Source organism: Silurus meridionalis, chromosome 12 (genome assembly GCF_014805685.1).
Source record: "Silurus meridionalis isolate SWU-2019-XX chromosome 12, ASM1480568v1, whole genome shotgun sequence".
Classification (NCBI taxonomy): Eukaryota; Metazoa; Chordata; class Actinopteri; order Siluriformes; family Siluridae; genus Silurus; species Silurus meridionalis.
The window spans coordinates 12,702,111-12,717,555 of NC_060895.1; the positions used below are offsets into that span (position 1 = coordinate 12,702,111).

A 15,445-nucleotide genomic window follows, 5' to 3' on the forward strand; every position below is an offset into this window, starting at 1 on the left:
TTAAACTCATTAACATTTAAACAGCGCTGTGCTCCGGAGGTGCCATGCACGCATATCCAACCCACCCCAGCGTGTCATCATCACACAGAGTGTCAGAATGAGTCTCTGGTCTGTGAGAGATGCATGAAATCTGGGGTTAAAGGTCAGGATTGCCATTAATCCAACACAGTCCATATATCAGACCCATGCTGCAGATCATAGCTGAGCTGCAATGCTGTCAGGGTCTGTCCATAAATGTGTGTTTTTCTCCTGCATTATAGTACTGTTTTTCCATAAATTAGACTGTTGATGTACAGCAACGTTTAAATTTTCCATTCTAGTTGCTTGTGAAGGCCGACTTATGTTTGGATTTTTAACCTTCAAACCAGATGCAAATAGACAAAGTTCAAAGAATTAAAAACAACCCCAAACACTTGTGGCTTATTTATGCCTATACAATGAGGGGAACACAGAAACTTGCACAAACAAAAACAACTGTCACTCATTTGCTCATCCTAAAAATTGGGAGAAGACGTTGTCTAAAAAGCATTACTTAATTTCCATATAAAACACCAGTTGCTACACTTGTCACTTTATAAGATGAGCACAAAACACACGGTCATAAATTTGGTGTCATATTATGTAGTAATGTCTAACAGCCCCCCACCTCTCTTGAGAACAGACACACTCTCAGAGAGACCACAGCTCTTAGACAATCAGGCTCCTCCAAACCGCACAGAGACATCAGCTTTAGCTTGACCCCTCAGCTAAGGGAGAGAACTGGCTGCCAATATGTGACTGACTATTGAATCACACTCATTTAGGAATAACCTCTGTCCCCTCTTTCTTGGCTGTCCCTATCGCACTCCCTAAATTTATTTCCTCTCTATTTACTCCAAAGCATGTCTTCATAGTTCACACTACTATCCGGGAAATGACCCAGTAAAAACATAAACTAGCCCTGCATTCTGTTTACTGTTGCTCTAACACATGCCAAATAAATAGTGGGGCATTATTTAGATCTTCTCATGCAAGCAGAAATAGGAAGGAAGTCCCCAGGATACAGCAGGGGCTCCAGGAACATGATTTCATTTGAGGCTATGGAGGATGGTGAGCAGAGGACGAGGCGGAGGGATTTCAGACACACATGGCGACTGCAGTTCCTACGTCTGGATAGTTAACCAGGTTAGTGCTGTGCAGGCAACAATTTGTTTCATGTCGTCCAGCGGAAGAGTGAAAAAAATGAAGCTGTTTGGGGTACGTAGGTCTCAGCTGGTGGTAAGACAGAAGGTGAGGGCAGCCCCTCCCTCTGACACGTTCATCTGCTAGGCTCTGGCCTGTCAGGCAGCATTATTTTTCAAGCCAATGATGTGTGGTACTGAACTCGCACCACAGGAGAAAGTGATCTGACTGATTGGAGCTGGTGTTAAACCTGACTGGAGCATGTCTCTGACCACAGGGGTTTCAGATCAGACCCTGATCCTATCCCCATATCTGAGCCTGAAAAAAACAACAAAAACAAAACAAACAAACAAAAAAACTAATCTAAAATGCCATTTGTGTGATAGTAAAAAAAAAAAAATAAATAAAAAAAAATAAACGATGCCCAAATATTCTTTAATAAGTCTTTCATATTAAACATCTTTTTGGCCTTTTTTGGGGGATTTGTAGAAAATTCTCCCAGACATTTTAAACAACCTAATGTTGTTTATCAAATTGTTTGATATGAACTTCTCACAGCTCACAGTACTGCACACACACACACACACACACACACACACACACACACACACAAACACACACATATATATATATATATATATATATATGTATATGTATTTATATATATATATATATATATATATATATATATATATATATATATATATATATATATATATATATAAAAAATATCATATAACTATTACATCTATTAGGCCTGTATAAGTCAATACACATTTAACCAGCATGTCGGGAACAAAAGTCTCACCTGGTAATTAATCGAATGTCACAACTGAGGTGTGTGTGTGTTGTTTAATAGTGAAAAGTGGATCTGAGTATGCGGGTAAAGGAGCTTTTTCCGTCGGTTCCTCATGGGACATATCTGGGATGCAGAGCCTCTTATCAGTGTTTTTCTATGAAACCTACCGTAACTCTGGCTTTGCTGGTCCTAACAGAGCCTGCCGCTTTTAAAAAGAGCCAGTGCTGCTCAAGTGGAAAAACAAGATGTAGGCCTAATTAAAGGGCTAATTTGAGAAAAAAAAAACCTGCATACAATCGCTTACAATCACTTCTTGAGCTGTGCAGAAGAGTTCAATTACAGGTTTAGAGGGAGGGAAGTGTGCTGGAGCTGGAGCTGAACGAGAGGCTGTGGAGTTTGATGTGGCAGCGTGTGGTGCTGTCTCTGCCATATAATAGCAAGTTTTCTGACGAACAGGCAGCGTGAGCCAGAGCACCAGTATGTGTGTGTTTTAATAGTGAAAAATGGATTTGGATAGCAGGATAGCAATAGAAAAGTGGATAGCAGGACATCCTGCTAACCTGCCCAGAGGGAAGGCTGTGTCCATAGAGCAGAGGGCACGACAGCCTAAGCAGTGAGAGGACACCAGGGAATTTGATTTAGGCCATTCAAAATCTGTCAAAATCCCAGCTGATAATAAAGATGCCTTTAATCCGGAACACGCTAAACCCTCTTAAGCAGAAGTAATCTTACTACACAAGCAAAAGGCGTTGAGTCACAGTTTAGGGTTTTAGGTTCTCACTGGTACTGAGGAGGATCAGATATGATCATATATATTAAGCTAAGTTAAATAATAAATAAAGCTAAATTCAGGCTTCTCTTCAGTTATCAGTCAAATAATATTACATTTTATTACTGCATTATTACATATTATTACAGATAACAGCATTTCTCTCATTAATAAACAATCGTTAAAGTCTCCAGAAGTCAGAGACAGATTTATTTTATTTACGATAACTCATGCACTACTTAACACTTGCCACAGGGATGTACTTTCGAAACGAACTGGTACTTAGTGTGATTAACTGTAATTAGCAATGAGTGTTTGAATTACTTGTGTGTGTGTGTAGGTGCCAACATCAATGTGTGTTAATGAATGAGTCAGTGACACTGGAGCTGCATGTGGCCAAAATGAGAACCTCTTAGCCACCATGCGAGGTACCACAACTCCTCGCTCCAGTTACCTGCAGTAAAAGTGTCAAAGGGGTATTTTTATATGGCCACACACACGCTCTTAAACACGTGCCCACGCGCTTCAAAATGTAACGGCGATATACGGCTGGAACGGGTAATAACCTTTCAAACAGATTTAAATACATGTAATATGCACAGCATAAGTAAATCTAAGCAGGATTTATGCTCCTCCATCCAATCGTGTGACCAGTAGAGAGAGTCTGTAGAGCATGGAGACGGACACCGGGTTTCAGACCGAATAACAGTGCACATAGCATTGCCCATTATGTAATTAAGAAAAAGACACAACTCAATTTGGACTGCTAAACTAATATTCAGGCAACAATAGAGATGTTAGACAAGGTCCCTTCGGTAGAACAAAGGGTCAAAGACCACAGACAGAATCAATGCTAAACAACTTAAAAACAAACCTGAATGGAGTTGCATTTAAAGCCACCTTGTTTACACGGAGACAGTCCAACTACAAAGCTACTGGATGTTCTGCAGCCATAAGCAAGTGGAATGAAAGAGGAAGAGGGGGGAAAAAAACGCTTCACATAGAGTTCCACACTGAGCGGTAATGTGTGCAGTGACATCTGGGACTGTAATCAGGCGTCTTCTTTCAAATGCTGCCAAACCAAACAAGGCAATAACAAATCCACTTTACAGATCATCGATCTGCCCTGGCTTTGGCCAAGCTAAACATGAGAGGACAGGAGTCTGGCTTTTAAACCTGGCCCCTGAGGTCACACTCTCTTTCTCTTTGACTCTCAACGTCCACATAACCTCTTTGGCTCACCCAAGTACCGGCTCACCCAAGTACCGGCTTACATGCACACAGACACAAACATATGTACGATGAACACGTGCAATCATATAGCCACTTATATAATAATGCAACAATATTTTGCCAAATAAACCATCAAGCGTTTTACATTTCCCCTTTTTTGTATTAAATGAAGCCAACCAGTCATGCAAACCCATCTGTTCGACCTTATCTTCTGGCATTAGCAGGTAAAATGAAATTGGATAATATGTGAGCATAAAGCAGAAGTAGATTAATAAAATTACAATGACGGTAACGCCCTGCATCTCGGCCTGCATTCATTTACTGCCAGTTACAGTATAATTTTGCCTTTCATTTAGCTTCAGATACAGAAAGAGATAAACTAAAGCAAATAAACAAATATTGTTTTTGGAGGTATCGGATAATTTCAAAGGCATAAAGAATACTCTAGGTTAATATTCTAGGTTAAACCATTTCCAGATGGCAAACAGGACCAAGTGTGATGCAGGGTGGACGCATCATTGATTTTCTTTGGGCGACACTTTGTTGCGGTAATGAGGCTTTTGCACACTAGCAGGCCGTGCAGCATGTTTGTGCATGTGCACTCACGAGATGGGGTGAAAGAGAGAGAGAGAGAGAGAGAAAAAAAAGGACTAGCTAATTTGATTTGAGAACAGCCAGACCAGCAGCGCTGTGATGCTTCAGACTCGGCACCAGGCGGCTCAATGGCTTCTACAAGTATACAAAGGAGTAGTACACAAAGGGTAAAAATGTCTCTTCCTAAAATTATATGCAGTCCAAAAGGCTCAGCAGATCCAGACCGCACACAACTCTCATCGAGACTGTAGATGAAGTATATGTCCGTAGAGAACAAAAGAGACGCATTAACAACACACAGAAAAGATGCGAATGCCAGCACTCATGCTGTGCTCTTGCTACAAAGCTCTTCTACAAACTTTACTTTTGCTACCTTTCACAAAAGAAATAGTAAAAAAAAAATAAAAAAGCAGAACTTTAGACAGAACTGTGTTTGGGGTCCAGGATGATATCAGTCTCTCTACAGTAAGACGGAGACAGAAACCTATTTGATGGAAGTGGAGCTGTTGATGTGTCCTGCTGTGGAGCTCAGCAGGTTTGACCTGGGGCCAGAGTGTAGAGAAATCCTATATCAACAGGGTGATGGCACTTCTTACAGACACTGGCTACGGTCAACTGGGCTGCCAGAACATCCTTTCTGCACAACGCTGGAACTACAGCAATGACTCAGTCACTGGGGATCCAAGATGCGCTCAGCGCCAACACACTTACACACACACACACACACACACACACACACACACACACACACACACACACACACACATACATACACAAGGAAGAATCAGATTCAGAATTAGATCTGATCCACCACAAAACAGCATGAGAGCAAGGCTTCTCCTGAATAAACCAGCTCCTGGATTTCTTCTATATAGGCTATAATAATAAGAAAAAAGAAAAAAGTTGAAGAAGAAGAAGAACGAAAAGAAGAAAAAGAAGAACAAGAAGAAGAAAAAGAAGAAGAAGAAAAAGAAAATAAAGAACAAGAATGATTTACAATACACAACTACTAACAAATTATGTACAATATGAAAAGTACTTATTAAAAATAGTAACAAACACAACATACCGAATAACTGCAAATATGCAAATACAAATCAAACTAAATATGCGTGTTTTATATGAGTTCAATTCACAAACCTTATAAAGCTTTTTTTGTATTTCTACAGTGTCTTGCTGTTTTAATTGAATTTGGTTTGATTGTCGATCATGAAATTGTTTCTTGGTTATATCATTGACTAATGGCCTCCTTACTAGACACTTAGCCAGACTTTACCTTACCCAGACTTCCTTTGGTTGGCGATCTCTAAGCAGATTCACAACTATTCTTTCTATTTCTTAATAATGTATATAATGGTGATTTGTGAGATTATTTTTTTTTTTTTTTTACCAGCCCTGACTGATATTTTTTAAGAACTTTGTCCCTGACATGTTTTTGTTCAACCATTCAACCATTGCAGCCTGGACTAATTTCAGAGTTGCGTAGGTTAATATTTACTTTAAATTTTTCAGTTACATAGTCAATAATGTGGTAAATTAAAGTACACTCTAGAACAATAGAACAGGGATGAACTTTCTCTAAGCCTTGTATATATATATATATATATATATATATATATATATATATATATGTGTGTGTGTGTGTGTGTGTGTGTGCTTAGAGAAGAAAGAGAAAGACCAAACCTGACCACGATTATAGTACTTCACCACTACATGCAGTCAAGTTGAGAAAAAGGAAAATGACAGTAGAGGACAGGAAACGAAAAGAACTCGATCCAGGACCATTAGCAAATAATGTGAGTACACTCTCTCAGAAAACGAACAACTAGAATCACTTTTAATATTTATCTGATGGTTTAGTCTTTTTGCTCCTCTCCTCTTTCTACTTCCAGGGAAAAAATACAAGATGAGCTAGCTGTAGCCAGAGAAGCCAAATCAGTGCAGAAGTCTGGTGGTGTGCTCTGTATTGAATGCCGAAGACCCGAGATGGTGCGGTCTACTTCCCACTGCAGAACACACATCAAAGACTGTGAGCTAGTGCGGCAGCAATGATGGAAAAACAACAACAGTATACACGGCCAGAGAAAATCACTGGCAGATTTGGACCAGGCCTTCTTCAGCCCTCTGCCTTGTCATTTTCAGTATTAGCTGTGGTCTGGGTGCTGAAATCTTACATTATGTGGGCAAAATGCATGGGTACCCTTGCAAAGGGACTTTTGTGTGTTTGTGTGTGTGTGTGTGTGTGTGTGTGTGTGTGTGTGTGTGTGTGAGACCAGCTGGTAGTGTGGTGAGTGTCGGACAGAGATCTATGCAACCGATGCGGTGCTGCAACTGTGTGGTCTATAACCTGCACACATCACACACAGATCTCACACACAGCTGTGTGCACAGCCCCTGCAATTACCACACCATTTAGCTCAACATACTCTACATTTTCACTGTTTTTCTCCCAAGCATACTTTCTCTCTTACCACAAATAACATCAATGGTTTAAGTTTAAATTGCTAATAATACAGTAACCTGTACACATTATGGATTATTTTACTGTTTGGATTGTTATAACAAAAAAAATGTTATAGCAAAAGCGAGAAAAAATAACAACTGAATTGATGCCTGCTAACATCTGCATCGGCGAGAGCAGGGTAGATCTCACGCACCATTTCCTTTCTACTGCATCTGGGAGAGAAACGTGAGGAGGCCCTTAAGCAAACCAGCTCCATCCTGCCCTTCCATTACATTCTAATGCTGAACCTGTCGGGTGTTCTGGGAGTGCTTGTTCAGAAGCCCATGATCATTAGGAATAATCGTGCAGCCCTTCCTCAACCTGGACATTGCTTAAAACACTTTTACACTAATTATAGCTGAGAACAATCACTGATTGAGCGAACAATGTTACCCTCGGCTTTAAACATACATGCTTTAATGCAGAAACAATTGCAAGTGTCTTACTACATTTACAAACAAGAGTAAAACAGTCAGCCAGAGTGAAGATGATAATAATAAAATGAAACTCTGCATTAAAAATGTGCTGAAATAAGACAAAAAAAGGAATTAATTTACTGAAAGATACCAATGTCAGTCAAAAATGACCAATGTTGCTTCTTTTACACATCCCAAGTCTTGAAACTTGCGCCTTGAAACACGAAGCGTTGTTCAATGTGTTGGCGTAATTTCCGCTGAAACAGCAAAACAGCTCAGGACATATAATGTGGCTCCTTCCTCTTTTTGAATGGCCAATAGCATTTCACAGCTTGACATTTGAACTTTTCATGATAGGGCAAGATACTTCACATTTTAAAAAGCATTTCACTGGACAGAAAATCTGATGAGAAGCTAAAGTGCAGATCAAATCAAAACTATGGATCCATATTGGCGGCAAGGAGAGACTGTACATTTTGAATACATACAAAGTTTGCAGTTTTATTGGAGCACACAAGACTTCAATTTTGATTTCTGATGTATGGAAAAATAAATTGAAGCTCATTGAGGATATTTTAGGTGGCCATGTTCAGAATATTCTCTAAAACTGCGTAAAACCTGGGTAGGATGACAATCTGACATATATTGTATTTCCTTTTCTGATTACTGACACTCCGTCTACACCCGACTTTGCTAGAACATTACCAGCTACCCTCTGGTGCGTAGCTTACATCAACTTGTTGCATCCAGTTTGTGTGTGTGCAGATTTGGCTGCGCAGCTCCATACCCATATATCAAGTCTCCTGCCGTGCTGTGCTTCATTCCCTGCTGTGCAAATTTGTCCAATTAGCCATGGCCTTATGGGGTGGAATTCAGTGTGAAATGGGGCTGCCGCTATCCAAACACTGAACAACAATAAAGAGAATTTTACGGACACGCCAATCTTCTGCCCATCCCCAGCAGGAGGGCAGACGTGAGGAGGGTGATGCTAAGCTTCACCATCTCACCATCAAAGTGTGCAGTCTATAGACACTGTCTATATGCCCACCCAGTACACACTCACTATTTCAAATAACATTTACATAAATTATATTCGCATTAGTAAATTTTTTTCACTTTTCCTTTTCAAAATTCTATATACACATTTACAGTCAGATTTAGAATTATCGGCACCCCAAAATGTATATGGTTATTTCACTTAGTCACACTGAGCATATGACAAAATCCAACCTTGTTTTTTTTCCCCAAATTATACTAATGATCTCATTAGCATATTTTTAAATCATGTGTCACAATTATTGGCATTCCTAGAAAATACTATGAACTAAATGTATCTGAAACATGGTTTACATCATATTTATAAATAAGTTTTTATTCATGACCTCCTGTTTCTCTGGGGTATAAATACAAAGTGACACAAAGGCCAATAATTGTGATATGTGGTACTAATTAAATTTGAATAAACATTTTTTTCACTTTAATTACATTCATTAATCGTAAGAGTTCATCTGTCCATTACAGGGCTATATATTTTAATGGGTGATTAAGCTAATGAACCACAAAGAGCTTTTTACCCATCCTTGCCAGTAGTGCCAGTAATTCCCAAGCTGACTGTATGCTGTACATATGAGCTTTCCAATAACTGCCTTCAACCTCTTGCACCATCACACCCCTTTGCACATTCCTCCTGACATCTCTGTTCTAACTCTGCCAGATTGCTTGGCAAATCTTTGCCCATTCTTCTTCACATGTCTGTTCTAACTCTGCCAGATGTCATGTACAACTTTGTTTTTGTTTTTTTTACACCAGGCATTGACACTGCGAGGGTTACAGAATTCTTTTGGTCTGGTTTTGTTTTTAATATTTAAAATTAATTTTAGCATGATATAAAAAAAAAAAAAGTAAACTTGTGTGTATATATATATATATATATATATATATATATATATATATACGCATACATACATGCATACTCCAAAATCCTTTACAGAAAATTAAAGAATCTCTACTTCTCTAACCTCAAAATATGCATACTGCAGAGCTGAGATGTTTAATCATCTACAAACCTAGCAGAGGTATTAATAATGGATGCATGAACGAATTAAATATTAATCATGGTATGTAGATTGACATGCAGAACTTTAATTACTATGAAAGCTAGATTTCATTATTCTTTGTATTTTGCATCTTCTAAGTTGCAATAATAAAGTAAATAAAGGAATCACCAGGCAGAACATAAACATGTAAACGAAAGAAAGAAAAAAGAAAAGTGACAAAAATAGCAATGATCCGTTCATCCATTATAATCTGCACTTTGAGTAGCAGCTGTTGCTCTGACAGCAGAACACATGGTGCAAGGTAGACATCACAGCAAGCAATGATATCTAAAAGTCGAAAAGACTAATTTGGGAAATATTAGAGTCTGGGAAATATTCCAAACATGTTTGTAAGAGAGCGGGTGAAAGAGTGGCCTGATAACGTTACCCACAGATTTTAGCTGAACTCTCCGAAATTCTTTGGCATGACATTCAATTAGTTCAGCAGGGAAATGAGAGAGAGAGAGAGAGAGAGAGAGAGAGAGAGAGAGAGAGAGAGAGAGAGAGAGAGAGAGAGAGAGAGAGAGAGAGAGAGAGAGAGAGAGAGAGAGAGAGAGCAGTCAGGCAATTTTGTCAGGCATGTTATCTGGTAAGGTAAATCCACCTCAACCTCATATTAATGTCTTCAGGAGTGGAGGAGGATTAATAAGGAACTGCTCCAAAGGCTTTAGAGCGGTTAAGATTCTTAACCCAGTTAACCCCCTTAGTGCACAATCAAATCAGGATATGAGAAACAAGCGCCTCTCCTCCACACAAGAGCAATCATGACATTTATTATATTTATCTAAGAAGTGAGCTTTTAGGTCAGTGCCACTACAGGGAAAAAAAAAAAAGATGCACGAGACAGTTAGGCAGTACAGGCAACAGAGATTAAAAGCCATAAAGGAAGTTTATCAGGTTCTGGGATGATTTTATATGCAAGTTCAAACTCGTGCACGTTTTATAGCTTAGTGAATTGAGTCATCTTGCCTAAAGATGCTAAGATAGTCTTCTCTGATGTATACTGCTGTAATCTTTCTGTTTTGGCTCTATTGCACTCACTCCCTCCCATTTCTCTTGTCTGTTACAGAGTTGATTTCAGTAATCTAGTGCTAAAAGTGCAGAGCGAGAGCAGAGGCTTCTCCAAACGCTTTTGCATGGTGGCTTTTTGATGTGGCCTGTGTGCTTTTGTTCCTGGAGAGCCGTACATAATGAAACATCAAAGGCCCGGCATGATCCTTATGAAGGCCAGGCTGAGCGGACACTTAAATCATGCACGCTGCTAAAGTCTACAGTCAGCATCAGCCCATGTCTACCTTCCTCTAATGAAGATCAGCCTACCTCTGGACCTACTGAACAGCAGCTAGCAGAAGACAGCAAGAATCACCTCATATGCAATCAATTCTATACTCAGTAAAGTAAAGTGTTCTGAATCCTGTATCGTGTTTTTACTGACGCGCTGGGGCGAGTACAATCCACTGATCAGCGCATACCAGTTAGTCCACCTCAACCTCATGAGGAGCATGATAAAGTGTCCTATAAAACGTTTGACTCAATTATCAAAACCAGTCCTCTGCAAACAGTTATTTTTGTTGTGGCTAAATTGTGTATAGACAAAGGGAAAAAAATGACCATGCAATCTGTTTGAGATAAAGCACTGATCTGTCAGCTTTAATAAATTCGAGAAGAAAACTATCTGGCAAGCTAAATGAGTGTGGCTGAGTTTTGTTCCAATAAGCTGTTACAAGAAAATAATTCTCAAGAATCATTCAACAAATGGGAGGTTTTTCTTTGTTTCATTAAAGTTGACACTTTATATGAAAAAAAAAAAAAAAAAAAAATAAGAGGCTGTACAGAAAAGTTTAGAAAATCACCATTCAATACAATGTGACAGGGCAATGTAAGTCAATAATCAGAGAAAATATGAACTCGTCCAAGATCAAAAGAGGAAACAAAAAACACTTGAAAAACATTTTCTAATCAACGCATACGTCATCAAACTTGGAGCAGTGGAGTACTGCCTGCTCCCCACCTCATGCAGTATTAGTATTTTGGAAGGACCTGCCAATGCATCAATAATGCTGAGTGAAAACACGTTCCGTTCTTCATGTTTGTTTCCATGTCCAAATCTGGCCACAGCTCAGGAGCTCTGTCCGCCACCTTGACATGTGCATGCATCAGGATGACTCTCTGGTCTAATGTTTCCTTAATGTAATGGAGTTTGATCTGGGGTGTCGGATGTCCGATATTGTGCTGTGTTATTAGCGTAAAGAGCGCTGAGGGGCTCTCGGGTTGAAGCAGGCAGGCCTCTTATCCCTTCGCTCCAGCACTAGACACCGTTGTTAAAGGTTGTCTGTACAGACCAATAACCAGAGACGAATCTCTACTGACAGAGCCTCGTGCAAACTGATACACTTCCACCGAGCGGAGCTGACAGTGTCTCCGGACACTGGATACTGATGAAGAGCTTCAGTGCCAAGTCTCGATGGACTGCCGTAGCCACTATTTTAGCACACACAGACACACATAAAGGATCTGAACGCTACACATGAAACACACTCAACCTAAATCACTATAATGCAAGGGTTGAAAGACACACGGGAGTATTGTATAGCCTAGCAACCTTCCAATTGTGTAACATTTTCTTTCGTCATGGTTCTGTGGTGTAATGGCTAATCCAGTCCAGCTCAAATCTTGGTGGAACTTGTGTGCTGTTTGCTAAAGATATTTATTAGTATTTTGATCAAGTGTAAAAAATCTCCATGGACTCCTGAGTGTTACACTATACAGCAGGTGATAAATTACAATTAGCTCAGCTGAGTTATTAGTTTTGGATTTGAGTTTTAACTCACGATTGTTGATTTAAATCCCAGAAGTGTAAGCGAACCACTGTTGGGTGTTTGAGCGAGTTTATTAACCCTCAGTGGATCCACTGCACTTATGTATTGCATACTATCCAAATTTAGTTTGTCATTTTAGAGAGAAAAACCTACCAAATGAAAGTATCTATAATATAAATGATGGGAAAGCAGCAATTGACATCATATTAAACACTGAGACTGTGACTCTTCCTAAGCTTCTGCTTGAACCTGTCTTCCAGTGAAAAAATGTCTCTGCTACACATTCCTACGGCAAGCAGAAAAAAACTGTAGACCAAGCAGAGGAAAATCATGCCTCTATGCCACATTACCTCTGAATGCAATGTTTATGGTGCTCAACATATGCGGTCAGTACTTGATATATGTATATATATATCATATACTATAATATTACTATATACAGTAATCCCCTTTTATCACGGTGGTCACGTTACCCGCCTGCGATAAACGAAAAACCGAGATAAACAGACGCCACTCTAAAAATGCTATTTTATGTATACAGTACTGTACTGTTTTAACATTTTCCTTTATTTTATAATTAATAATTATAATTTTATTAATAAATGTCATTATTTCAACATAAAACTCCATAAAAACAATTCCTTATAAGCTGTTTGGTCTATCGTGCTATCCGCGAGAGACCGGGAAAATCAGCGAAACAAATCAGTTATGTGGCAAATACAATTCCACGATAAACTGGGGGGGCGCGAGATTCGAACTGCGGTAAATCGGAGGATTTCTGTACTAATTATATATGTAATTTGTTTTATGGAAAGTTTTTTCTTACTTTAGGTCATGGTGAAGGTCAGGTTATAAGCAATGCCACATCGACCCTAAAGTTCAAACTCCCAGACAAACATCCTGAATGGCTCTACTGGCTTGTGTTCCCACCAGTCAACAGATTCCCACAAGAGACAGACAACACCCATGCCTGCTATAATTGATGAATCTGTGAGCAGTGGGTCAGACAGAGATGGACTGGCTTGTACTGCAGTGGCAGTGGTATCAGTGCACTTTGCCCCACCTCCTGCCTCTCTGTATGTGTGATAAGCAGAGGCTTTGCTATGGCCCTGGAGCTTCTGTGAGATAATGGATGAGTGGTTGGATAGTTGCTGACAGCTCTGGAAACATTTGGCCTGGAATTTTCAGGGGCACAGCTCTGTCACTGCCTCTTGAAACTGGAAATCGGCATGTGCCAGGGCTACCTGAACCAGCCGCCACCTGCTCTAACACTTTACACTGATTGGGGTGACAACTGCAACAGCTGGACAGGGATTAGGTGGGTAGCGCCAGGCAGTGCTGCCCAGCCCACAGGGTCAGTGTGAGCCATAGCCAGGCTGAGCACCTGTCACCAGCCACGATGTAACCCAAAAGAACAGCTCTGATCCCATATACCAAAATCCCAGATTTTTATTTTTTTTAAAGCCGCGATAGACTCCTGTACAACGTGTGATTTAGAGTTTCCACTGAGCTGCTTCAGATCAGTGGGGTATTAATGCTACTTATCAACACATGTGGTGAAAATGGGCCAACGATTTTACGCTCTGATCCACTGGGTGAAGCTGAAAATCCTCCAGAGAATAGTGAGGAATAGTATGTAATTGAACAATGCATATGTATACATCACCATGTGGGACAAAATTCTTTCAATTTTGGAATCAGAAATATAGATAGAAAGATCTTTGAACTTGTAGGTTCTCAGAGTCATCATAAAATGACACTGATGATACTGGCAAGGACAGCAATAGTACAGCAAGATAATCAAAATAAATATCCTGAATATGAAAATATCCAAAATGCGGTATACTGGCTTTTCAGAGAAGAATCAGGAAGGAAAGAATGTAAAATAGTTATGAAATAAATATGTTTTAGAAGCCAAAATAAGACAAACATTCAATTGGTAAATATAGAAGGTGGTTAGTTACTTCAATGCAATGTAGGTTTAAAGATTCCTTATAAAATGTGTAACAATGAACCATATAATCAAAGTTTTTACAGTGAGTAAAAGATTCAAAACACTTTGCTTGCATAGTAAGTGTCCTGCTGCTGCTCTCACTGTGAGGGATGTCAGGGGTCACCGCTAGGCGTATGGCCATTAATAGCAGAGGAACACAAACATTAGATTGAAGTTTTTTGCTTCACTTCATTCCACTGATATATAATATATGAGAATTTGCAGCTGGTATAAGATGAAGATTGACTAGTAATACGCTTAAAATCAGAAAGCGAAAAAAGATTGGTATCTCAATATCCCACCAGAACATCAGTGACAAAGACAATACAAAAGCCTAACAAGTCATTCAAATTAAAATAGCATTAGCATATCATGCTAACTTTAACCCCTGCATTAAATATACATTTCTACATGTTATATGTTTAAGGGAATAAAGATCCATGAATATAAAATAAGCACAAATGTATTAGTTTAAACTGCCTCTGATGATGCCACAATGGTTTTAAAGCTGATCAATCATCAGCTTTGCTTGAGACTAACAAATACAGTGAAGGCGCACAATGTCGGACCCCTTTCTTCTCCGTCTTCCCGTTCCTTACTTTCCCTTTTTTCATGGTTCCTTTGTTTTTTCCACTGCTCTCGCTTGGCTCATTCTACTTTTTTCTTTTTTTCTATTTTCTTTTCCAGTTTTCCTTCCAGCTTCTTTGATGTTTGTGTGTTGCACTCTCTCCTGCAATCACTGTGCATTTCCTGCAGGAAATGTGAATCGTCTAAAGGTACCCCTTGTTTCCTACTGTTCCTCCTGCAGCGTCTACACCAGAGTACGGTGTCACTGGCGCCCTGTGCTGTTCTGGGTTGCTTCCTGAACACGACGGGCCCTGAGTGACAAGAAGCAGACATGTTCCCCTGACTCCCCTTGGCCCTTGCTCACTGTAGCCGTGCCCTACTGACGCCACTAGCAACACAGGAGCCTTACACACATTAAAGCTTCAGCCATGCCAGGTCTTTTCCCATGGTTAGATTGCATTACACCTTGGAGAGAGAAGAACGAAAGAAACGAAT

At 39.7% G+C, this 15,445-nt stretch overlaps 1 protein-coding gene and 1 long non-coding RNA gene across 3 annotated transcripts in view; one reads left to right on the plus strand and one right to left on the minus strand.

Annotated features, from left to right (window-relative positions):
- The window catches only part of bcas3 (BCAS3 microtubule associated cell migration factor), a 207,224-nt gene that overhangs the window by 20,840 nt on the left and 170,939 nt on the right, over positions 1-15,445 (minus strand). The window lies entirely within an intron of this gene.
- LOC124394377 lies at positions 1,026-10,983 on the plus strand. The gene is made up of 2 exons (XR_006927484.1): positions 1,026-1,164; positions 10,641-10,983. It is a non-coding gene; the product is annotated as an uncharacterized LOC124394377 (long non-coding RNA).